The sequence below is a fragment of the Cynocephalus volans genome, chromosome 4 (assembly GCF_027409185.1).
Source record: "Cynocephalus volans isolate mCynVol1 chromosome 4, mCynVol1.pri, whole genome shotgun sequence".
Classification (NCBI taxonomy): Eukaryota; Metazoa; Chordata; class Mammalia; order Dermoptera; family Cynocephalidae; genus Cynocephalus; species Cynocephalus volans.
Window position 1 is genome coordinate 136,203,792 of NC_084463.1, and position 27,893 is coordinate 136,231,684.

Here is a 27,893-nt window from a genome sequence, read left to right on the forward strand (position 1 = left end):
TTTGGATCTGAGAGCCTTGGAGAGATAGGGAGAATGGGGGAGGGGGGGTTTCAGAAATGGTGGATGTCGCAACAATGACCAGATGTTGCAGGTTTCCCTGCACATTGAGCACCTCTGAGATAAGAGGGAGGCTGTGGTGATGGACAGAGCCATGAAGGATGAATTGCATTTCTGTTTAATGACACAAATCTTTGAAAATCCATGAAACACCCACCCATTGTAGGCATCAACATATTCATTTTAATAAAAGTGAGAGCTAAAGTTTACATGGGACTTCTATGTCAGTCACCATATGTAGTGACTTATTTGAGTACTGTAATAACCATCACAATTCCCATTTTACAGTTGAGGAAACAGGTTATTTGAAACAAGAGTCGTATAGTCAGGATTCAAATGCAGACATCCCTGAGTCTCCAGTATTGGAAGGCTTAGATTTGACCTAGTTAATTATGGCATGTCAACACAAGATTTTTGTGACTTAGTTGATTATAGAGTCATTGCAAATACAAAATATTTAGACAGTATTGTAAGATCTAGCAAAAATTTTGAATGTAGTTGCTGTTACTTCAGCAGAAGCTGTGAGAGAGGATTCAGCACCATAAAGGACATTGCTGATGGCAAGAGAAGTCCACAATTTAAGGCTACAGATAACCTAGTGATCATCAGTATAGAAGAGTTTTATTGTGTTTTCTGCCAAATTTTGGCTCAGACAGGGGCTAAATGTAACTAATGACAACTTCACAAACAAAAGGTGACACCAGTAATTTACATCTGGTGGAAATCATTTTATTAGATGAACAATTTATGACATATCACTTGGTAACCAGTTCTATAAACCTAGATAGTTTGGTTTATTAGAGACAAAATAGAAACAGAGGTTTTGATTTTTATTTATGTATTAATTTATTTTTCCATACAGGTTGTTAAATATTTTAAAGATAACTTCTGATGACATTATAGTTCCATAGTGAATAAATCAAATAGTTAAGGAGATTAATGGATGGTGAAAAATGCATCATAAACTGTGACATGCTCCTAAGTTGTAATGGAAAGATTAATATATTATTTTACACATGCACATATATTTTTTAAAAAGCAAGAATAAAAATGGTTTAGAAATATGCTCTTGATTTAGCACTGAGGCTGGGAGTCATTACTTCTCCTCTATACAGAAATTAAATTTATATGGTAGCTGAATTGTGTGTAAAAATGCACTTCAATTAAGGCAGTATAGCACAATGACGATGGCTAACATTCTGAAGTGACATGGATCTAGGATTTATCTGCTTTGATCCTGATGATCTACACAAACTTGGGCAACTTATGTAAACTTTCTGAGCCCTGGTTTTCATTCTTATAAAATATGAATAATACTACATAACTTGAGAGTTATGAATGTAATGCTTCTATCAGTACCCTCAATATATTGATACATTACTAATTTATTTTTGACATCTCTCTTATTTCCTCTATACTCTGAAGGATGTGGTCTTTGGTAATTTAATTTTAATTACTAACGTAAATGTAAGGGACTTCTACTTTAAATAACTCCTACTTTTTTAAATTCCAAAAGCCACGTATGGTATGGTCATGTAGGAAACTTAGAAAGCACAGGGAAGCAAAGAAGAATATGAAAAGCATTTAGTTCTACCATCCTCAGAGATAATCATTATAAATTTCCCAGTCTTTTTATGCATAAATATACCTTTTAAAAGTTAATAATTATTACTATCCTCATTGTTTTGTAACCTGCTTTTTTTCACTGACTATACTTATATATGAACATTTTTTATCCATGTCATTAAATGTTTTACATTATTTTAAGTGGCTATATGCTGTTGAAAATAAAAATCTGGGGACTTTTTTACTTGCAAAACAAATTCTCAATTTCTTTCAGCTTTGCTTTTTTGTTGAGGGGTGGGATAAGACAGAAATTTTTTTTTAAGGTATGTTTCTACTATTTGTTTTCCCTAATGGTGGTTCAGTAGTTTGAAAGATGCAACTCAATCCATAACTTATGCACGACAATGACAAGATTTAGTGAGATAACCCTCCCAGGGAATTCATTGCCTGCCAAGACCTAGCGCTGGAAGATTTACTGATGCTAGAGAGTTTACTATCAACAGGAGTCACATGAAAGGCATAGAGATACTGTCAATCTTTCAGTTACTCTCTGCAGGAATGCCTGCCTTCCGCTCTGCTCTGTACCAACCACCTCAAGCTGCCTGAAATATGCAAACCAGCAAGTGACAAATGCTTTTTAGAAAAGTACAATTGCATTCAGATTGAAAATGGAGGATGTTGGTCAAAGAACAAAGAAAGGCATTAAAAATTAATCATCCCAGGGTCATAAAGTCAGCTCTAAACCCTTAGCAATAAAAAATTAAATGAAGAAGAAGTTAATGTTTTAAATAGAAATTTAAATTTTCCAGGGGAGAGCTTGATAACTGCACCAGATTGGGGAGCTGGCAAAATTTACAGGGGAAGCCCAAGTGTCTCATCCCAACAGAGGCTTCAGAAAGCATAAAACAGTCATTAAATAAAACATCATTTATATTATTTAGTATCGTTGTGCAAAACCTTGGCTGTAAAAGGAAATGGCACTTTTGACCGACTAAGACTATTGTTCTATTCAGAACAGATTAAAGTGGCAAAAAGTGGAGGAATGCTAAACAAAACAAAACAAAACACATCACTGTTGAGAGAAGCCCAGAGGAATTATTAAAGAAATATTTAATATTAGAAAGTTGTAAGACTCCAACTAATAATATTTACCTATCTGTTTTTCTTGTTCAAATACCAAAGCCTAACTGGATTTGTGTTCATTGGTAGGTCATCTCTGGGTGGGCTTAATAAATGGTCAGGTCTTTGGACCCCCCAAAAAAGTCAAATCAGATTTATTACAGTTTCCGAGCAAAGTTGGCACATATTTAAGGGTTTTTCTGACAAACTCTTGAAGAATAAGTTTGGTAGTATTCCTTCCTCTTCAATTTTTCGGAAGAGTTTGAGAAGAATTGGTATTAGTTCTTTTTGAAATATTTGGTAGAAATGTCAGTGAAGCCATCTGGTCCTGGAGTTTTCTTTGTTGGGAGACTGTTACCACTTCAATCTCATTACTCTTTATTGGTCTGTTTAGGTTTTCTAATTCTTCATGATTCAACCTTGGTAAGTTGTATGTGTCCAGGAATTTATTCATTTCTTCTAGGTTTTCCAGTTTGTTCATGTGATCCTTTGTATTTCTGTGATATCAGTTGTAATATCTCCTTTTTCATTTCTGATTTTACTTGAGTCTTCTCTCTTTTTTTCTTTGTTAGTCTATCTAAAAATTTATTGATTTTATCTTTTTGAAGAACCAAAACCAACTCTTTGTTTCATTGATCATTTGTACTGTTTTTCAATTTCTAATTCATTTATTTCTGCTCTAATCTTTGTTATTTTTTCTTCTACTACTAATATGGGGTTTGGTTTGTTCTTGTTTTTCTAGTTCCTTGCGCTGTAATGTTAGGTTGTTATTTGAAGTCTTTCTACTACTTCTATATAGGCATTTGCTGTTATAAACTTCACTCTTGGAACTGCTTTTGCTATATCCCATAGGTTCTAGTATGTTTGAGGCCTGCATTGTTCTTATACCAAAACTAGAAAAAGACACAACAACAACAACAAAAACTCTACAGAACAATATCCTTAATGAACATAGCCGTGAAAATCCTTGACAAAATACTAGCAAAACACATTAAGAAGATCATGCACCATGATCAAGTGGGGTTCATCCCAGAGATTCAAGAATAGTTCTACACAAATCAATAAATATGATATATCACATTAACAGAATGTAGGAAAAAAAATATGATCATTTTAATAGATGGAGAAAAAGCATTTGATAAAATCCAATACTGCTTCATGATAAGAACACTGAACACACTAGGTATAAAGTAATGTATCTCAACAAAATAATGGCCATATATGACAAACCCACAGCTAATATTATACTCAATAGACAAAAATTGAGGTTTTTGCTCTAAGATCTGGGACAAGACAAAGATGCTCACTTTCCCCACTTTTATTCAACATAGTACTGGAAGTTCTGGCCAGTAAAATAAAGCAAGAGAAAGCAATAAAGGGAATCTAAATTGGAAAGGAGAAAGCCAAACTATTCCTACTTGCAATTTAGATGATCATATACATAGAACACTATAAAGACTCCAACAAAAATTACTAGAATGAATAAATTAATTCAGTAAAGTGGCAAGATGCAAAATCAACACACAAAAATCAATAATATTACTATATGCCAATAATGGAATATCTAAAGAAGAAATCAAGAAAGCAATCTGATTCACAATAGCTACCAAAAAAATGAAATACCTAAGAGTATATTTAACCAAAGTGGTGAAAGATCTGTACAATAAAAACTGTAAAACATCAGTGAAAGAAATTGAAGAAGATACTGATAAATGAAAAGATATTCATGGGTTGGAAGAATTAATATCACCAAAATGTCTATAGTACCCAAAGCATATACAGATTAAACACAATCTATTAAAATACCAATGACATTCTTCAGAGAAATAGGAAAACCAATCTTAAAATTTATATGAAGTCACAAAGGACCCCGTATAGCCAAAGCAATCTTTAACAAAAAGAACAAAGCTATAGGCACCATACTATCTAACTTCCAAATATGCTGTAAAGCTATAGTAACCAAAGCAGCATGGTACTGGCATAAAAACAGGCAAATGGACCAATGAAACAGAGTAGAGAACCCAGAAATAAACCCATACCTTTACAGCCAACTGATTTTCAACAAAGGTGCCAAGAATATACATTGGAGAAGTGACAACTTCTTCAACAAATGGTGCTGGGAAAACTGGACACCCACATGCAAAAGATTTCAACTAGACCCCTATCTCTTACCAGACACAAAAATGAACTCAAAATGGATTAAAGACCTAAATTTAAGACACAAAACTATGAAACTACTAGAAGAAAACAGGGGAAATGCTACTTAAAATTGGATTGGACAGCACTTTTTTGAACAAGGCTACAAAAGCACAGGCAACTAAAGCAAAAATAGACAAATGGGACTACATCAAACTAACAGTCCTCTGTACAGCAAAGGATACAATCAACAAAGTGAAGAGACAGCCTACAGAATGGGATAAAGTGTTTGCAACTACACATCTAATAAGGAGCTGCTATCCAGAATATATAAGGTACTCAAACAACCTAACAGCAAAAAACCAAATAACCCAATCAAAAAATGGGCAAATGACCTAAATAGACGTTTCTTGAAAGAAGACATATAAATGGCCAAGAGGTATATGAAAAAAATGCTCAAAATAACTAATCATTGAGGAAATGCAAATTAAAACCACAATGAGATATTAACTCACTTCAGTTAGAATAGCTATTATCAAAAAGAAAATAGCAAGTGCTGGTGAGGATACAGAGAAAAGTGAACTCTCCTACATTGTTGGTCGGAATGTAAATTGGTACAGCCATTGTGGAAAACAGTTTGGAGGTTCTTCAGAGAACTAAAAATAGACCTACCTTAAGACCCAGCTATTCCCACTTCTAGGTATATACCCAAATAAAATGAAATCAATATAACAAAAAGACACTTGCACTCCCATGTTCACTGTAGCACTATTCACAATAGCCAAGAGATGGAATCAACCTAAATGCCCATCAATGGATAAATGGACAAACAAACAAACAAAAAACTGTGGTGTATATATACAATGGAATACTATTCAGCTGTCAAAAGAAATAACCTATCATTAGCAGCAACATGGGTAGAACTGGAAACCATCGTGTTAAGTGAAATAAATTGGCACAGAAAGACAAATATCCCACAAATACGATCTCACTCATGTGGAATCTAAAAAAGTAGAGAGTAGAATAATGGTAACTAGAGGCTGGGAAGTGAAGCGGAGGGTGGGGGGAAGGACCAGTGGATTAACCAATGCAAAGCTATAGACAGAGAGAACAAGTTCTGGTGTTCAAGGATGACTATAGCTAGTAATATTGTATTGTATATTTCTAAATAACTGGAAAGCAGAATCTTGACCATAATCACCACAAAGAAAGGATAAATGCTCAAGGGATGGATATGCTATCTCCTACCTACCATTAAATGAATCATTGTATAGTATATGCATATTTTGAAAGAATGTACTGTACTCCACAAATCCGTACAACTATATTTTAAAATAAAATAAAATAAAGAACATCCACTGATTTTTCCCCCAGGAATTGTTAATTTTATTAGCTGTGATAATGGTGTACTGATACTGTTTTGGTACTGTACTGTCAATCTTCAGTTAAAGGAAGTAGCTGGAATGTTGAAAGATGTCAACTTTCAGATTAAAATTGTGTCAAATGAAAATAATACAAATAATACTTTTTTTAAATGCAGAACATTTTTTAATGGGGTATGGAGTTATATTTTAATGCCTGTATACAATGTGTGACGATCAATCGGAGTAACTAGCATATTCATCATTGCAAAAATTTATCATTTCTTTGTGAGGAGAGCATTTGAGCTCCTCTCTTTCAGTCATTTGAAGACATAAAATAAATTATTGTTAATTATAGACATCTAGTGCTGCTGTAGACCACTAGAACTTATTTTTCCTCTTTAGCTGTAATGCTGTATCTGTTAACCAACCTCTCCCTATCCACTTTCCTCCCTCCCCTTCCCAGCCATTAGTAACCACATTTCTACTCTACTTATCCATGCTCAATTTTTTTTTTAGCTCCCACATATAAATGAGAGCATGTGGTATTGATCTTTCTGTGCCTGATTCATTCCACTTAGCATAATGTCTTCTAGTCTCATCTCTGTTGCTGCAAATGACAGGATTTCATTATTTTTTATGGCTGAGTAGTATTCCATTGGGTATATGTGCCACCTTTTTTTATCCATTTATCTGTTGATGGATAACTAGGTTAATTCCATATCTTGGATATTGTGAAAAATGCTGCAATAAACACGGGGTGCAGGTGTCTCTTTAGTATAGTGATTTTCTTTCCTTTGGATAAATACCCTGTAGCAGGATTGCTGGATCATATGGTAATTATATTTGTAGTTTTTAAAGAAACCTCCATACTGTTTTCCATAATGGCTGTACTAATTTACATTTCCACCAACAGTGTATAAGAGTTCCCTTTTCTCCACATCCTCACCAGCATTTATTATTTCTGTCTTTTTGATAATAGCCATTTTAACTGAAGTGAAATGATATCTTGTGATTTTGATGTGCATTTCCCTGATGATTAGCACTGTTGAGTATTTTTTCATATGCCCGTTGGCCATTTTATGTCTTCTTTTGAGAAATGTCTATTTGGGTCATTTGCCTATTTTTTAATTGGATCTTTTTTTTTTTTTTTTTGCTGTTGAGTTGTATAGTCTTTATTTCCAGCGTTCTTTCAAGTATATTAAGTCCAATTACTTTTCCTTTAGGAAGCTGGCCCTTTGCACATTCATGAGACTTGCCCTCTGATTACATTCTTCCTTCAGTCTGTTTCACTTTGATGCCACTATGATTAGCTCAATCACCCAAATCAGAAACCTCAGTGTCATTCTTCTTGCCTCCTGCAAACAAATCCTATCAATTCTAGTTCTTGAAATACGTCTATCTTCCATTACTGCTACCACTGCCATAGTTCAGATTGTTCACATCTCTTGATACACTTCATCAGCCTCCATTCTCATCTCTTTCTTTTCAATCTTGACCCTCTTTAGTCAATAATTTCTAAGATATTTAGAACCTTCTTTCTAAAAGGCAAATATAATTGTGTAACTTCTTTGCTTAAAAATCATTCAGTGAGTCCAATTTGGCCCTATCTGCTTGGCATACTTCCCTAACCCTTCCCTTATTCTCTTAATTTAATCTTCTATGCTTGAATCATATAGAATTACCTGCAGGTTTCCAATAGGTCATGCTTTTTTCATGCCTCCATTCCCTCAGCCTGAAATATGCCCCTTCCAGTTTATTCTCTGCTGAGAACTGACTGAGATAGCTCAGAGGACACTTCTTCCAGGAAGCATTCAGTGATGTTATCCTTATCCTTCCTCTTTTCCCCTCATCATCATTCTGCATTTCCAAAACAATGGATATATTCTGAGGTTATGGCGTTTAAATACTGTACTGATTACAGGCTTATTTATGCCCACTCTACTGTGGAGTTCCTGAACATAGTAATGGTGTCTTTTTATGTTTGTTGCTAGGCACTTAGACATTGCACATAGGAGATGCTAAATAATACACGGTTGAATAATTGGATGTATGGATGGATAAATTAGTATTTATTCCTGTTGTTTTCCTCTGGTGTCCCTCTATCTTTCATATCCTGACCCCATGCTGCTCTGTGGCTCACTGCAATTCTACAGTGAAATTTCAGAGCTGGGCCCATTTTCCAAAGCAGCCACCAAATCATTCATGACTTTTTTTCCCCTCATCAAAAATCCCACTTTTCTCTGTACCGACATTAATAGCTGTTAAAAGCCAAACATGTGAATTTAAACCATTTCATTCTAAGTTGTCAATGACTCACCAGCTCCCCATTTTCTATTTTTTAAAAAGATTTTTTATTTCTACTTCCAGTTTTAAAAAGAAAGTATTAATTCCTAGATTAGATTTCAACAAAGACATCAGGCTAGAGGATATGGCTTTGCTCTTTCGAATTATCCCCTTACTTTGAATACATGTAGGTCAGCCTAGTTTCACAAAAGAAAAGCTTCACTTTTATAAAATCAAGAGGTAATGTTGTTATTATAACAACAATAACTACCCTTTTATGAGTGCTTGCTATCAATCAGCCACTATGCTAAGTCCCTTATACACATATTATCATTTAGTCCTCACAATAGCCCTGAAAGATAGGTCTCATTTTTCCCATTTTGTAGCTGAGGAAACAGAAACCTGGACAATTAAAAAATCTGGCCGCGAGTTACATATTAGCAAGTGGAAGAACTGGGATTTGAACCTGTGCCTTCAGATGCCACTCCTCCTATACCCACATTTTGCCACCATGCCGGGTGACTACGGTGACTCTTCAGAGAAGCAGATTCAAAGAACAGATGTGGCAACAGGAAGTGAGGACTCAGAGATGGGGGCAATTGATCAGCTGTAAATGAAATGGTAATAATAATGATCAATAATAATTAGCACTTCTAGTACACCAGACACTCTGCTCAGCACTTTCCATACTTTAGCTATAGTCAATCTTTGAAAAACTCAAAATAGACTACGAAGAGGAGAAAATTGAACTTAGAAAATTGAGCTATCATACTTTGAAGTTTGCAATTGCAAGGGCTTTTCTACTTGGTGTTGTGTAGTCCACGTTGTTATTCCTCTGATCTTTCAGATGTTTATATTTCCTTTTAGAAGAGAAATCCTAAGTGCTAATGTAATCAATTGCCTGTAAGTAAGGCACTGGGACCTGTTTATGTACATTTCTTCTGGTTCACTAAATATCCCCTTTATTGGTCTTGATAGACAGCTAATTCCTCACAGGCTCCATTACTTCTTCCTTGTACAAATGTCTTTTCTTTCCTTTCAGAGCTGCACGAGCTTTAAGGAATGAGGTCAATAATTCAAAGGCATAATTAATTTAGCATGCCTCCTCCTTCATTAGGAAGCTCATTTTCTCTTGATCCTCTTTCTCAGTATGTCTACAAAGCCCTTCTTCATTTTCCTTAATTCCTTTTGTGAGCACAAACTCACCTTTCTTTTACTTTTTTTAAGGTTTACAACTCTGTTCTCATTCTTTAACATTCTTCAAATTCACAAATGGCATAAATTGTTTGCACAATTTTTATTCTATCTTCAGTGGCAATATATTTTTCTGTCAGGGGTCTGTGGGTCAAACTCATGATTGTTTTAGCAGCATGACCTGGTGGGAACGTCCGTGGGGTAAGGTGTAGACTAAGTCACACTTTGGTGCGACAGTAATACCTCTGACTGTAGCACAGAAAGAAGTGCTTAGGTGGCAAGTTGAACAGCTTACTTTTAAAAAGTTTTTTTTTTTTTTTAAAATCTTAATTGTGGTAAAATACACACAGCATAAAATTTGTGTCTTAACCATTTTTAAGTGTAGTGTTAAATACATTCACATTGTTGTGCAATTACTAGAATTCTTTATCTTGCAAAACTGAAACTTTATACTCATTGAACAACAATGACCCTGTCCTTCATCCTCCAGTCCCTGGAAACCATCGTTCTACTTTCAGTCTCTATAAATATGACTACTCTAGGTATCTCATATAAGTGGAATCATACAGTATTTGTCTTTTTGTGACTGGCTTATTTCACTTAGCACAGTCCTCAAAGTTCATCAGTGTTGTATGTAGCATGTGTGTGAGAATTTCCTTCTTTTTAAAAACTAAATAATATTCCATTGTATGTATATACCACATTTTGTTTATCCATTCATTCATCCATGAACACTTGGGTTGCTTTCATCTTTTGGCTATTATAAATAAGGCTGCTATGAACATGGTGCACGAATACCTCTTTGAGATGCTGCTTTAAGTTCTTTGAGTTTATACCCGGAAATGGAATTGTTGGATCATATGGCAATTTCTATTTTTAATTTTTTAAGGAATTGCCATACTATTTCCCACAGCATCTGTACTATTTTACATCCCCACCAACAGTGTACAAGAGTTCCAGTTTCTTCAATCCTCTTCAACACTTGTTATTTTCTGTTTGATAGTAGCCATCCTAATGGTTGTGAGGTCGAATAGCTTAGTTTTAAGGAGTTTGGGAAAAATTCAAGCTTAGTCTGCTAAAAGAGTGCTCCTCTAAGGTGTCAGTCTCTGAGGAGGGAAGAGAGTACATAAAACGGAACAGGAGTTCTTGGCACTATGTAGGAAAACTGGTCTTGAATCAAGGGCTTATTGTACAATATTTAGGTGATGAATTCAGGACTCAGGGTTCAAAGAAAAGACTGAGAGAATCTGTGAAAGGGTCAGTCTCACCCAGCCATGGGTTGGAGTTCACAGATAGATCCGCTTGCCGGACTCAGATGACCCCAGCAGAAATCTGGGTATGGAGGCTGCCACCACATGATTCTCGCAAACACTGGAGATTGCTTTCACCTTCAGTTTCAAATTAAGTATTGAAAAGCCAGAGTGAATTAAAATAAGTTAGTGTGGTAGGAGCTTAGTTGAGTTTCTCAAGCCAAGGAGAGGTTTTTGCCTGGTGTAGAAGGGTGGCTCACGTGAGTGTTGGTTTCGTTTATGAAAGACAAAACTTAGTTGTTCTCTGTTTTCTGGATACTGCTGACCTACAGATGTGCAGGAAAAGTAGAGTAATGAAAATTTGTTGAGAGTAAGCATATCCCAATTAGAAACGAAAGGCTTATAGAAGACTCACTGATATGATGACACAAGAAAGATCACAATGGTCAAAGTTAATCAATAACCAGTTCCTTGCTGTGTCTTTCTTAAATGCATGATTCGGGGTTACCCACAATTTTCCTACTTGTTAAGGAGAACTCTATCACCGCAAACAGAATATGGTGACATAATTTTGCTGATGGGAGGCAAGAAACTAATAAATTCCTATTTTAGGCCAGCTGTGCATTTCTTGGTAATTTATATACGTTAGCTCTCTTAATTTAATCCTCACAACTCTACCAGGGATGTTTTATTCCTATTTTATAGATAAGGAACTAGAGGCTCAGAAAGCTTCCATAGATTTCTCAGGAATTCACAACTGATAAGTGGGAAGACCAGGATTCAATCAAAGGGTTATCTGATGCCAATGCTAGGGTCATTTTCAGCAAGCCATCACTCCTAAGCTATGCTGCTTAGCATATACACTATAAATGCACTGTGGGTCACATATTCTTCTCTTCACTATGACCTTGATATTCACTCTAATATAACTGGTTTTTGTCTGCAACTCTCCTGATCTTGCTTCTATGCCTGCATTTTGATAGAATGACCTTCACTCACATTGTAGAATCAGCCTCTGAGTTATTCTCATGTACATTATTAACTCTCTTCCCCCATCCTTCAATCCTTGAAGAAAGAGTCTCCTTAAACTATTCTTACTTCTATGTTACAGATGAAGCAATAGAGACACAGAAGATGAGACATTTTCTCAAGGTCACTCTACCAGGTGGTGGAATCGGGATCTGAGGCAAGGATGCCACTTACTGCCAAATGTTCTGAGCCTCACATTTCTATCTCTGCCTAGTGAAGAGCTGGATTATCTTTCCAAATTGAACAACTGGTTGAGTAGGTTTTTATTCGGCAATCCCTTTACTTGATCCCCAATGCAAAAATGAAGCACTTGAAGATAAGAGCAGTCACATGGGAAATGGAAAATTGGAGCTGAGATTTGAATCTAGGTTTATCTTCAAAGTCCTTCAGGCTTCACCAGTCAAGGAACCTTGGATCCGGCTTTTCAAAACACATTAATGAGTTAATTCTCCCATTTAGCATAGGAAACCTCTGGATAGGTCCTAAATGGTAGTCTTTGGCACAAACATCTTTCCCCCTTCCCTCCATTAAAAACTCTTGGCTGTGGAGGAGAAAATAAAATTGGGGACAGGAATGGTTTCATTGGGGCAATATTTTTTATGTATTATAACTTGTGACAGTATTGAGTGCATATGAGCAGATTTATGACTCAGACCTGGGTTTGAATCCAGTTTCTTTGTTGTTCAACTTCTCTAAGCCTAAGTTTCCTCATCTTTTAAATTGTCTAGTACGATTACTGTGAGAATGAATAAAGTAATACATGCAGAATTGGCTAAAATGCATTAGAATAGTGGGATTATAGTATGTGGTTTCTGTTCTCTAATTTCCAGATTTTAGGAGATATTTCTCAAAATATGCTTCAAAGAAGCAAAGAAGAAATCAGTCATATTTCTTTATCATTCTTTTCCATTTATTTTGCATCCCAGTTCAATGTTTTTCTCCCTTCTCCCCCTCTCCCTACGTCTGGTCTTTTCGAACTGAATTAAAACCTTGTGCATCTTTTGACTGAGATAGAGGGAAAGATAAGAAGGAAACTAAAAACAAAAGGCAAAAGAAAGACATTCATTTGGGAAAAGTCAACTATGAGTATATTTCAGATAAACCCATCAGTACTCATAGCTCCATCGTGGATTTATAAAGTTACAGCCAAAGAATATAAACTTTATGGCCGTAAATTAAATATAACCTAGTTCTGCTGTGCAGCCTCTCCTGAGAGAAAAATCACACCTCTCAGCCCAAATCAGGTAAAGCCTAATTCTCATTACAGCTGTGGTGTGTTGAGCCCTTTCTTCATGCCAAAATCTGTGCTAAGGATTCTGAGTTATTCTCACGTTGATTATTGCCACGTTAATATGAGGGTACTTCCAAAAATTCATGGAAATAGGATTAAAACATAATATGAGTCTTTGGATTAACTTTTTGAAGGCCCATGGTATTGTTCATCAGTCACAACACATGCAGATTTTAGATTTCACAGGGGAAATTATGTTTTGGGGGAAGGCAGTATATGAGGGCTTTCTGTAGCTTCTGCTCAATATTTCTGTAAACTTAAAATTGCTCTAAAAGTAAAATCTATATAAAAAAGATATAGTAGAATTTAAACTTTGGAACATCTGTTGTGCCTTTCAATGCAGTCTCTTTAGAATGTTATGTGCTTGTTTTAAAGACACTGTCTTTGCTAAAAACATGTTGTAAATCCGCTTTGAAAAATTTCTATGGAAATTAAATGTGTGAGCAAGATGGAGATACCATTTTAAAATTTCATTTGTATGATTATCAAAAAAATAGGAAGAGATGAAACACATGTTTTCACGTGACTTATAAATTGGATTTGGAGGTCTTCTCCAAAGAGGCAAGCATTGAGCAAGTGCACCGCTGTGGGAATATTTATGTAGCCTCCCAAGAGTGCTCTTTGAACGAGAACAGTGCTCATTGAGATGCATGGAATCTTGTATGAGAGATGAAAAAAGGAAAGCACCATATTTATGTTTTTCTCTTCTTTTTTTTTTTTTTTTTTTTTTTATTCATGGGGCCATTCATGGATACTGGCCACAGGTGACTACCAAGTCACAGTGAAAGGTAGACAGTTGATCAAATTCTATTTCTACCATTTATTTACTAGCTGTAGAATCTTGGGCAATCTGAACCTTAGTTTGTTTCTCCTTAAAATGGGGGAAAATAGAGTATTATTATCTTAGGGAGTTTATATGGGAATTAAAAAAGAGAATGTAGACTATGTCCCTGGAATATACTACTCAATATTGCTCAAACATGGTAAAAATTACTACTAATTATATTGTTATTATTAAAAGAGCATCTGATTTTAGTATTCTCTTCTGAAGCTAGAATTCAAAAACCAGAGTTAAATTTACAAAAAGAGCACTACTTTGTAGTAGAAAATGTGCATGTCAGGAAGGTATCTATCATCTTATTGGTGTATATACACATTGGCAGAGACATTGGCATATACATGTGTTACCTATTATGTTTAAACCTATTTTCTTTTTTGTAACAGTTAAGGTACTAAATGTATGACCTACTTTTAAAAAATTCACACTTATATAAGGCTGTTTCTATATTCATGTCACTTTCACTCACGAGCATTCTGATGTACTTTCTTGAGTGGGCGAGAAATCCTCTTTGAAACATTTCAGCCAGTGTATTGAGAATTGCCTGCAACCTGAAGCCTGTCTTAAAAATACTGAAATCTGTAACCTGGTACAGCCATCGATGAGCTGTGTGACAATCACTTGTCAACTGCTTCGTGGTGAAGAAAAAGATTGAGAATTGCTGCCTTGGCTTAGTCTATGTGCCAGCTTGTCATTTCTATTACCTTCCAAGGACGACTCAGCTGTTACTGCAGTTCCTGGGGGCAGCAGTTGGAGTCCAATTTGTTTTCCCAGAGAGTATAATTTTGCCTTCACATATACGTCTTCAAGCAAATGTTAACACATTGAAGAGGGCTGATGAAGTATTCTGCTAATTGTTAACACCCTTGGTTGGTATTTTAGAAATAAATAGAAAAAATACCCAAATAAAACTTAGGAGAGGATAGAAATTCATCTTAGTAACAATTTAATGCCGGTTCTAAGCCTGGGCTCTTACAACTAACCATCAAGTTAATTTAATTCCTCAAACCCCATTGCTCCAACAAAATGTTGTTTAAATCAATTCATTCTTTCATTAGGCTGCCTAAGAGCACCGTGGAGTGATGAGAAATTACTGAGATGGCATTCATGTTTCAAAACCCCCTCAGTTTCACTTCATTTTCCATCCTGACATGGGACTAATGTTCTGCATTTGCATGCTAAAATAGTATTTTTAATTGTAAAAGCGGTGTTGTTAAATTACCTTCAAATGAGTTTATTTTAAACGGTTCATTAAGGTTTTTGAAATCATTCCCTGCATGATTGCATCTCTTCTCTGCTTTGATGTATTACATCTCTCACCAAAAACTCTGGTGCTGAGAGAAAAACCTTTACTTTGCAAGACTTACATCTCACAATCTGGCCAGTTTTGAAGTGAAAGCAGCAAAAGCCTCAAGCTATTGCAGAGTGGCCTGGGGCATCTTCTCCGGGGCCTCAGCTGAGAGGCTGGGGTGAGGGGTGAAGACAGGTGGCTGTGTTCTGCAATAATGAAAGGTCAAAGCCGCCCACAGAGGTTTCAAAGGCTTGTGTCAATTTGGAAGATGAAAAGCGATTCCCCTAGGATAGCTAGTTTGGTTCTGAGATTTAAATACAGCTCACAGACTTTATGTGTTCACTTTTATTTTAACTTTTCTCCTCCTGATACCACCTTTCCTGTTCATTATTTTCCTTCTGCTGGTGTCTTCTGCAACAAATCACCTTCACATTAATTCTTCTGCCAGTCCTCACCTTTCTTAAGCCTCACGAGTCACTTTCTCAAAGAAGTGTTCCTTTAGAAACAAATGGCCTCATTTTTTCTGAGATTGTCATTTGTATGGGAGTTCCTTTACCATATTATTCAGGTATATGGTTTAGGAGAATACAACGTTGCAGTGTATTGGTGGGGTAATTTGATGGTGATTCCTTAGTCATTGTTATGAAAATCTAATGTCCCATTTAGACCCAGTACTTCAATGGTAGAATAACACATGAAAAAAATCACTGAGCAAGAAAGCTTTACCCAATGAAGTTGACAACGAGGAGAGAAAGTAGGGAGAGCCAGCTGTGTTATGTGCTGTGCTATATAATGTCAGCATTTGGTAGCTTATTGATTAGTGGATGGTCCTGAAAGTATTTCTTGCTATCTTCATTTGTCAAATAAAACCCAAACTCTACTTAATGACCTAAACTATTCTAACCTTGAATAGAAGCAAAACTTCCATTTCTCTTTGGGCAGAATTCCAGCTTTTCCCCCCTTATCATCTGTTATTTCAAGTGCTATCTGTCTTTCTGGTGATCTTTAAGGCTCCATATTACTATTTTGTATTAACAGTTTGTTTTGAAGCTTTTTGAGCGACAGTAATCACACAATATCTAATGCCTTTGACAGCACCAGTGTGGAGAATAGAACTCTTGAATCTTCAAGTTAGCCAATGATTCCTAGACCCCGCCTTTTAATCTTTGGCCTACATTAAGTTTTCCACTTTCAGCCCTCACAATACATCATCAGGCACTTATTGAGCACCTATGATGTCCAAGACACTGTGATAGGAACTGTGAGGAATACAAAATAGCTACTATACTACATGATTTCACATGCATTATCTCAGAATAGCCTTGTAAGATATGATCATATGCATTTTTTAGGTAAGGAGGGGATTCTAATTTTAGTTCTCAAATAATTTACAATCCAATGGGGAAATAAGATAAATAAAATAAAAATATAAAGTGCTACATAATGAATATCAGATAAATATTTACACCGTAACTACCATAGTTGTTGATATAGTCATTAACCAGGGTTGAACTAATTAGGAAAGTCTTTGATGCTATGATGGGGTGGGAGTGGGGAATTCATTCATTCTGTAAGCATTTTTGGAGTGCCCACCATGGTACTTTCCTAGGAACTTGTAGTCTTGGGGTAGGAACTGATGTAAATAAGCAAGTGGAGTTACTATAACATTTGCTATAATGTAGGCATGGATGAAGGTGTGAGAGCACCAAGGAGGGAGTGACAATATGAGTTGGTCTGGGTTTTAAATGAAAAAGGAAATTTTATAAATATGAAGTGTTGGACATAGTCCTTTGAGACTTATGACTTATTTAGGCAGTTTTTATATTTTTCTTCACTTCTGGAAGTAATTATATTCACTTTATAAAATTTACTAAGAAACAGAAGAGCTTACTTTTTTTTATGTTTCTCCTACCATAAGTTCTTGCTTTTACTCTGGCACTGAATAGAAATAATCTATTTTATTTCCTATGGTTCAGGGCAGTTGATTTTACAAATTTCTGGCTAATAGTATCTTTGTATTTAAGATTTCAAATTCACTTCCACATTAATTCTTCTACTTGTTTTTCAAGTGGATATTTTTAGCATTGACAAAAAAATGTACAGGTTAAAACTGACTATTTGAGTTTTGACTTAGAAGCTGAATTTCTTCGGCTGTTGGGTAGTGAATACTTGTGATGCTTAGTTCAAAGTATAGTATAGTATAAAGGGTTCCATTGCTTTATTGGAAGCGAAGTCGTCTACTAAAATTATTCATTGAAATGACACAATAAATTACCCCCAAGTTCCAGACCATCTAATATTTTATTGCTGATCAAGGTGTATATTTGAGGAAAGTCTTGTCTGTTTCCTATGGCATCAAAGGTTAAGAATTTTCTTTGCATATTAACACTTTCCTTAAAAATTTGTTGATAGCAACACAGGTTAGAAGTTTGGCCACATCTTTTAGGAACCTGTACTTATTTACTTGTACATTCTAAAATGATACCATAGCACGGAAATATAAACTAGAAAAATCTAGATGTTTGTTCTGAATTTGCAGGTTACATACTCTGAGACCTTGGGTAATCACAGAAGTTGCAACGCCTCAATGTTTTCATTGGCAAGTGGAAGAAAGTGAACTGCAACACTGGGTACTGCTCAAGCTTTATTAAAGGAAAAGAATCTGCCGGGTTGCACTCAAAATGGAGATTAGCAGCTGGCGTTGGGGTGGGAGAGCTTACATAGGCTGTAGGGAAGGCTGATGTAATCAGGGAGGGGTTTGGTGCTGGTGTGGAAGATAAGGCCGGCTGATACAATGAGGTGGAAGGTTGCACTCATGCAGAAGTAGAGGAGTTTCTATTTCTCAGAAACCACAAGGTTTCTCATAAGGGAAAGGCTGGTGGCCATTTTGTGCTCAGTGAGCATAAAATGGTGCTGGTCACATCCAAGATGGCACAGGTCACTTCCAAGATCCATCAGCAAGGTGGAATAATACTATTAGTCCTGCTTGCTTCTTAGTGTAGATGTGAGGATCAAATAAATTTATATATGCTTAAAAATTCGAAGGCACTTTGTAAATAAAAAATATTTAAAAAACATATTAATCCCCATAGATTTATGTTGTTCTTTGATTTATTCCTTCTTAGGGATGCTTCCTTGAATTAAAAAATGTATCCCACCCCAATGAAAGAAAACAGAGCTCCTTGGAGAAGTGGGCGACTCTAGGACTGGGCAGAAAATGTACAGGATCAAACTGGAGCACCTTTTAGCACCAGAAGTAAAGAAAATGCTCAAATAAACAAACAAAAAACAATAACCCCATAATGACAGAACTATATCAAAGAGACATAGGTGCCAATTGAAAGAGTTCTTGATGGTCAAAGCTGGAACAATTTGACAAAATAAGAAAATTAATATTGCATTATATCTCAAAGTATAAAATAAATATTCATGAGTCCACACTGATATAAGTACATGATTGAATAAAATAAATAAATTGGGTAAAGAATAGACAAATTTCCTGTGTAGAAGAATTCAAATATTTATGGAACTAGTTTGCCGTTAAGAAGGGAGAAGATAACTTCCCTCTCCTTATGTGGGTACCTTGTGTTATGACTTTCTCCCAAAGAGTACAGTGTGCAAAGGAGGAAAAGGTGTAACTTTTTAGTGGAGGAACCTGACAAACAAGATAATCAAGGATAACAACATATTGATAATATATAACTGTATTAGTCCTTTTCTGTTCCTTATTACTTAAATACCTGAAGCTGGGTGATTTATAAGGAAAACAAAACTTATTGCTTACAGTTTCTGAGGCTAGGAAGACCAAAGTCCAGGAGACACATCTGGTGAGGGTCTTGGTGGTGGTGACACTGACCCAGGGATCTCACATGTCAGAAAATAGTAGAACACAGAGAGTAACTTGTCATGTGCTCATGTGCTCTTTTTTTTTTTTTTTTTTTTTTTTTTTTTTTGTCTTTTCCGTGACCGGCACTCAGCCAGTGAGTGCACTGGCCATTCCTATATAGGATCCGAACCCGCAGCTCCGAGCGTCGCTGCGCTCCCAGCGCAGCACTCTCCCGAGTGCGCCACGGGCGGCCCGTCATTTGCTCTTCTTATAAAGCACTCAGAACCACGCCCCTGACCACCATTGTCTATTTACTATGGCATGGCCCTACAATCTAATCACTTCCCCAAGGCCCCACCTTTCAATTACTATAATAGGCTTTCCCATACTTAACAGTTACAGAGGGGATTAAGCCTCAGTGAAGTTGAGGGGTTATCCAGTCTACAGCAGTACCCTTAATATGATGCAATGATAATGGCCCTTCACCTCTGTGGTTTTCCTCTCAAAATACATTAACTCACTCTGATTAAGAGGAAAAAAAAAATTAGACAAATCTCAATGGAGAAGCACTCTACAAAGTACCTGACTAGTATTCCTCAAAACTGTCATGGTTATAAAAACATGAAAAGTCTGAGAAATTGTCACAGTAAAGAGGAGCCTAAGGAAACATGACAACTAAATGTAATGTGATGGACATTGAGGAAAAAACTGAAGAAATTTTAAAAAGTATGAATGTCATTTAATAATAATGTATCAGTATTAGTTCATAAATTATGATAAATGTACCATAGTAATACAAGATGTTAACAATATGGAAAACCGGGTGGGGGTTATATAACTCTCTTACTACATTTGTAATAATTCTGTAAGTATAAAAAAATTCTAAAATAAAAAAGTAAATTTCAAGAAGTCTTAAGAAAATGTTTAAAATGCAGTTACTAAGTGACTAATGGGCAGGTAGTGTAGACAGCACAGACATGCTGGACGTAGGGATGATTCATGTCCCAGGTGGGTTGGAACAGGAGGGTGTGAGATTTAAAACATGTAAATTATTTATTTCTGAAATTTTCCATTTAATATTTTTGGACCATGGCTGACTGCCAGTTAACTGAAACCGTGAAAAAAAGAACCCATGAGTAAGAGGGGACTATTGTATTCTTAACTTAGGTTTAACATTTATAAATAAAATAAGTTTTGCCACATTAACAACAAAAAACCCTAAAAACCATATGTCCCTATATTTTGTTTCTTGTTTTACTAATCCTCACTCTGAGACTTTCAAGATTTTTGAATATTCTAGTGACCAGTCTTCTATTTTAAAAATCTAGTTCCAGCCTTCAGCTTTTGTAGAAAGAAGAATCCTAGTTCTTACCTCTGTAGAAGCCCCATCTCCTTAATCATTGCTCAAATTAAAATCTGAAGTAAAACCAGTGTCCAGTACCTTCAAAGCTATAGACATGTACTGGATATCTGGCCCTTTCCTACTTATGCAATTTGATTGCTTTGCACAAACCTTAGCTAACAATGAGGCAGAGAGCATTTTGATTCCGGAATCCCTTGCCTCCACCAAATTTGCAACACTGGAGAGGCATTCAGGAGAGGAAGTTGTTGAGTGGAGTGGTTACATGGTCTGTATCTCATTTCAACTTCCACAGATTTGCATCTCCAGTGTGAGTTGATAAAATAGTCCCAGGAGATCAGGGGTTTCCCAGTCTTATAAGAATGCAATGCTACTTGATTATAAGTGCAATTCACCATAGAAGCTCACCAATTACTTTGATGGTTTGAGAAGAGTCTTAAAAAGAAGGTGAATTTTATATTTTTGTTATCAATGAATTGGGAGAAACAAGAGTGTCATGAAAGCAAGAGTGGACATAGATTGGTGTACTCATTCAACTGAGGTAAGCCGAAGTAAGATGTGGGACAAAGTCCTTCGAAATAGAAATTCTTGACTTGGATCCTGACTTTGGCAGGGTCAAAAATAGAAGTGGCTCAGCATCAAGCTGTCTTGCAATATACTAAACCTTTCCTGAAAAGCTATTTTCTTACCTGACTTTAGCTATTGACTACACAAAAGAAAGTGCAGCAGAACTATGCATTTATCTCGGTAACATGGATGTGGTTGGATGGGGAGTTTGCTTCTAACTCATTTGGAGAGAAATAGTAAAATCCACTTTCACCCAACCAGGTTAATCCCCAACTGAATTTATATAGTGACAGTTTATCAGTCTGTGCTATCTTAAGTCTAGTTTTCTGCAGGATAGCTTGGATTTTAACACAGAGAGTATCAATGCCTGCAGTCGATATTTGGATTCCCAGGTCACTGGGTAGCAATCGTGCATTGGTCTGAGCCAGGAACTCACTCTACTGTGCCGTGTTATTGCAGGCAAGCCAGCCAGATGCAGCCTAGCTTTTCATTGTTTTGTTTACTCTAACAAGAAAAAATACATTACAGGTGGTTGTCTTTGGTTGGCCAATAGTTATTCCCAGTTTGTATTGGCTATTTTATCTAAGCTTAGCTGCTTAGATATATTTTCCTGAAATTTCCTGAAGGTTCCTAGCTTCTGACCTTTCTTCTGGGATTGCTCCCGGTAATTTAAACTTGGTTGGAGGATCTTTAGAGAATAAGATTTCACTTCTCTTTGTCAACCTTTTCTACTATTTCCTACAGATGAGGGGAGGGTTGGTATCTGCTGAGAGAGCCCTCAGGGATACTCTCAGTGATGGCCAACTAAAGTCAGGATCTATTTTCTTTTCTTTTTTTTTTTTTTTAATTTTATTTTGTCGATATACATTGTGGCTGATTATTGCTCCCCATCACCAAAACCTCCCTCCCTCCTCCCTCCCCCCCTCCCCCCCAACAATGTCCTTTCTATTTGCTTGTCGTATCAACTTCAAATAATTGTAGTTGTTATATCTTCTTCCCCCCCCCGCCGGTTTGTGTGTGTGTGTGTGTGTGTGTGTGTGTGTGTGTGTGTGTGTGTGTGTGTGAATTTATATATTAATTTTTAGCTCCCACCAATAAGTGAGAACATGTGGTATTTCTCTTTCTGTGCCTGACTTGTTTCACTTAATATAATTCTCTCAAGGTCCATCCATGTTGTTGCAAATGGCAGTATTTCATTCATTTTTATAGCTGAGTAGTATTCCATTGTGTAGATGTACCACATTTTCCGTATCCACTCATCTGATGATGGGCATTTGGGCTGGTTCCAACTCTTGGCTATTGTAAAGAGTGCTGCGATAAACATTGGGAAACAGGTATACCTTCTACTTGATGATTTCCATTCCTCTGGGTATATTCCCAACAGTGGGATAGCTGGGTCGTATGGTAGACCTATCTGCAATTGTTTGAGGAACCTCCATACCATTTTCCATAGAGGCTGCACCATTTTGCAGTCCCACCAACAATGTATGAGAGTTCCTTTTTCTCCACAGCCTCGCCAGCATTTATCGTTCATAGTCTTTTGGATTTTAGCCATCTTAACTGGGGTTAGATGGTATCTCAATGTGGTTTTGATTTGCATTTCCCGGATGCTGAGTGATGTTGAGCACTTTTTCATATGTCTGTTAGCCATTTGTATATATTCCTTAGAGAAATGCATACTTAGCTCTTTTGCCCATTTTTTAATTGGGTTGCTTGTTTTCTTCTTGTACAGTTGTTTGAGTTCCTTATATAGTCTGGATATTAATCCTTTGTCAGATATATATTTTGCAAATATTTTCTCCCACTCTGTTGGTTGTCTTTTAACTCTTTTAATTGTTTCTTTTGCTGTGCAGAAGCTTTTCAGTTTGATATAATCCCATTTGTTTATTTTTCCTTTGGTTGCCCGTGCTTTTGGGGTCGTATTCATGAAGTCTGTGCCCAGTCCTATTTCCTGAAGTGTTTCTCCTATGTTTTCTTTAAGAAGTTTTATTGTTTCAGGGTGTATATTTAAATCCTTAATCCATTTTGAGTTGATTTTAGTATACGGCGAGAGGTATGGATCTAGTTTCATTCTCCTGCATATGGATATCCAGTTATCCCAGCACCATTTGCTGAAGAGGCAGTCCCTTCGCCACTGAATAGGCTTGGTGCCTTTGTCAAAGATCAGCTGACAGTAAGTTTGTGGGTTGATTTCTGGATTCTCTATTCTATTCCATTGGTCAGTGTGTCTGTTTTTATGCCAGTACCATACTGTTTTGGTTATTATAGCTTTGTAGTATAGCTTAAAGTCAGGTAGTGTTATGCCTCCAGCTTTATTTTTTTTGCTCAGCATTGCTTTGGCTATGCGTGGTCTTTTATTGTTCCATATAAATGTCTGGATAGTTTTTTCCATTTCTGAGAAAAATGTCTTTGGAATTTTGATGGGGATTGCATTGAATTTGTATATCACTTTGGGTAGTATGGACATTTTCACTATGTTGATTCTTCCAATCCAAGAGCATGGGATATCTTTCCATCTTCTTGTATCCTCTCTAATTTCTCTCAGCAGTGGTTTGTAGTTCTCATTATAGAGATTTTTCACCTCCTTGGTTAACTCAATTCCTAAGTATTTTATTTTTTTGGTGGCTATTGTAAATGGGCAGGCTTTCTTGATTTCTCTTTCTGCATGTTCACTATTGGAGAAAAGAAATGCTACTGATTTTTGTGTGTTGATTTTGTATCCTGCTACTGTGCTGAAATCATTTATCAATTCCAGCAGTTTTTTTGTAGAGGTTTTAGGCTGTTCGATATATAGGATCATGTCATCTGCAAACAGGGACAGTTTGACTTCATCTTTTCCAATCTGAATGCCCTTTATTTCCTTCTCTTCTCTGATTGCTCTGGCTAGTACTTCCAACACTATGTTAAAGTCAGGGTCTATTTTCAACCCAGAGTCTGGAGCCTGTAAGGAAGTTTGTTGGGGATAGAGGCAGAGTATGCTGAGTCATGAGAGAGTCATCAGGAATAGGACCCAGAGAACATGGACACCAAGAGGAGGACAGTCTATGAAACGGGAAAACAAAACTTAACAAAAAGCAAGGATAGGCAGGAGTTTGGCCAAATGCTAATCAAAGAATGGATCAGGGGACATGTGAGTTATTCTGACAACCAGTGGCAACCAGGGTTAGATTAGCAAGCTCTAGACCAGGGCTCTTGACTTCACCACTTCTAATTCATTCTGTATCCATTTATAAAAAAAAAAAAAAAAACTTTTTGGGGGGCAGCAGGCTGGTGTGGGAATCCGAAACCTTGATCTCGGTGCTATGACACCATGCTCTAACAAACTGAGCTTACTGGCCAGCCCTATTGCAATCTTAAAATCTGTTAGATACTATCCTAAATTCTTATGTTTAACTTTCAAAACAACCCTTTGAGTTCGCACTATAACTATGCCCATTTTAAATATGGAAGCCAGAGGCTCAGAGAATTGAAGTAACCTGCCCCAAATCACAAAAGTAAAAAAAAAAAAAAAAAAAAAAAAAATGGCTGAGCCAGGGCTCAGGGAGGGAGCAGGAAAGAGGGAAGAAATTGCGATTAGATTGCAACCTAAAAGGGCAAAGCTTTGGTTCCCATATTCCTTTTCCTTGGGAAGTAGCGACAGAAATCTTTTAGTTTGAGAGTGTATCAGAGTTTTTATTACATAGTATTATTAATACTCCATATGGCATTTAGCTCCCACGAACTCTGCCCCCTGGTGTTACTCCTGGGGGTGTTATATAATCACAATGAACTTTGCAGAGGTAATTAATATTACTGATCAATTGACCCTAAAATAGGAGCTTATCCTGAATTATCTAGGGAGCCAAGTGTAATCATATAAGCCCTGTGATGGTTAATTTTAGGTGTTAACTTGACTGGATTAAGGTATACCCAGATAGCTGGTAAAGCATTATTTCTGGGTATGTCTATGAAGGTATTTCTGGAAGAGATTGTTATTTGAATGATTGAACTGAGTAAGGAAGATCTGCCCTCACCCAATGTGGGCAGGCACTGTTCAGTCAGCTGAGGGCCTGGATAGAACAAAAAAGCAGAAGGAATTCTAATTTGTGCATGTGCTCTCTCTCTCTCTCTCTCTCTCTCTCTGTGTGTGTGTGTGTGTGTCTCTCTCTCTCTATTCACCTCTCTCTTTTGGAGCTGGGACACTCTTCTCCTGCTCTTGGACATCAGAACTCCAAGTTCTCCAGCCTTTGGACTCTGAGACTTTCACCAACAGCCATCCAGGTTCTCAGGCCTTTGGCCTTGAACTGAGAGTTACATCAATGGCTTCCTGGTACCGAGTCTTTTTGACTTGGGCTGAGCCAAGCTACTGGCTTCTCTGAGTCTCCAGCACAAGATGGTCTATTGTGGGACTTCTTAGCCTCCATAATATTAGCCAATTCCCTTAATAACCCCCCTCTTACCTATCTATCTATCTATCTATCTATCTATCTATCTATCTATCTATCTATCTATCTATCTATCTATCTATCTATCTATCTACCTACCTACCTACCTACCTACTTACGTACCTATCTGTCCATTTTATTGGTCTTGTCTCCCTGGAGAACCCTGACTAATCTAATACAAGCCCTTCAAAACAGAGATCTTTCCCAGGATGATAGCAGAAGGGGAAGTCAGGGATTCAAAGTATGAGAAGGATTTGGCACGGCATTGTTCTTGAAGCTGAAGAGGGCTATGTGGCAAAAAAAGGGAATCCCAGTCCTATAACTGCAAGAAACTGCATTTTGTGGATCACCTTAGTGAACACGGAAGTGGAATCTTCCTACAGCCTCCGCATAAGATCTGAGACTAGTGGACACCTTGATTTCAGCCTTCTGAGGCCCTGAGTAGAGGACCCAGGTGATCCATACTGTGTCCAGACTTCTGGTCCATAGAACCCTGGAGATAATAAATAAGGTATTGTTTTAAGCCACTAAGTTTTGGTAATTTCTTAAACAGAGCAATAGAAGACAAATATACTCATCAAGGTTTCAAATGCTTGTACAATCTGGCCCTCGCCTGTTTCCCCAGCTCCATTTTACATCCACCTTTCTCAACGTCCAAACTCACTATTTTCTGGCAAGACTAATTATAGTGTGTTAAACTGTGGTCTCCAAAAACATACGTCTACATCCAAGTCACCAGTACCTGTAAATGAAATCTTATTGAAGAAAAGGGCCTTTACAGGTGTGATTAAAGATTGCAAGGTGAGATCATTTTGGATTAACCTAACTCTAATGACAACTTCCCCTTACAAGAGACAGAAGAGGAGAAAACATGGACAGAAAAGGAGAAGGCACAGAGAAAAGAAGGCCATGGGAAGATGGTGGCAAAGATTGGAATGACACAGTCTGAAGGCAAGGAACACCTAGAACTTCTAGAATCGGGAATAGACAAGAAAGGATTCTGCCTCCAAGCTCCCAAGGGAGAGTGGCCCTTGACTTAGGACTTCTAGATTTCGTGATGTGTGAGAATAAATTGTAGTTGTTCTAAGTAGTTAATATTGAGGTAATGTTATGGCATCCCTAGGAAACCAACACACTGACTTTTCAGGTTTGTAAGGGTGCCATGGCCCTTCCTTTGTCTGGGCCTGCTCAGTGATTTGGAATTTGTGTGTCTCTCTCCATACTTCTTCCCCTCGTCTTTGCATTCACTTGCCTGGCCAATACCTTCTCATCCTAAAGGTCTCAGGTTAGTTGAAAGTTTCTTAGAAAGGCTATTTCTCACCACCCTTCTTCACCCCTGCTGATAATTTAGGTTTCTCTGTTATATGTTCTCATAGCAACATGTACTTTTCTGTACTTATTTGCGTAATTATTTGTTCCATGTTTTTTTCTTTCCACTAGACTGTATGCTGTAGGAGGACCATTTCTCTGTTGCTCATCCCAGTACAACACCTGTCACAGAGGAGGATAAGAATAAATACGTGTTGAATGGATAAATGAGTATTCCTTCTGGTTCCTTCTCCGAGAATATCAAAGGACTCAATCCCATGCAAGGGTCAATGGAAAGGATTTTTAAATATTCCTGACACCCAACTTTAATACCATTTCTCAAAGTGCCAACATTCTATTAATATTCACACTGAAGAGATGAGCAAGGATAAGAACCCAAAGTCAGAAACGCTAAAGATAAGAAGAGGATAGCTAGGACTCAGAGCTCCTGTTTCTAACCATCTCTTTAAATGCTTGTCACATTTGTTTTCAACAAGCAGCAGCTGAGAGGAGGACTGTGATGCCTATCTGATGTCCTCGTAATTGTTCAGACAGCCTATGCTGTACACATCAACTTTTTTCTTTATATTTGTTTCCTCTTTTTGTTTAACTAAAAGTAATTATGTTTGCATTATATTAAGCACTGGTTTGTTCTTATGCAGAACAATGGAGATTTTTTTCCCTCCCCATCTCTTGTTCACTCTGTCATCCTGACAGTAGCACTCAGGAGCAAAACGTTGGTCATATTGCAGCTGTGTCTTGGAGCTGTGTCCTGAGAGACATTCACCTGTCGTTTGCAGACAGAAAGGGGGCTGGTAAGAAGGGAAATTGAAAGTATGGACTGGGTTGCTACAGTCAGCTTGGAGTAGCAAAATAAAAAAGATTGTAAGAAGGCTTAGGCTTTTGCATTCCTGGGAGGTTTCAAAAAGAGCTACATTCTTTCAATAGTCATTTAATGCAGCAGAAAAGCAATTAAACTATTTGTGATCC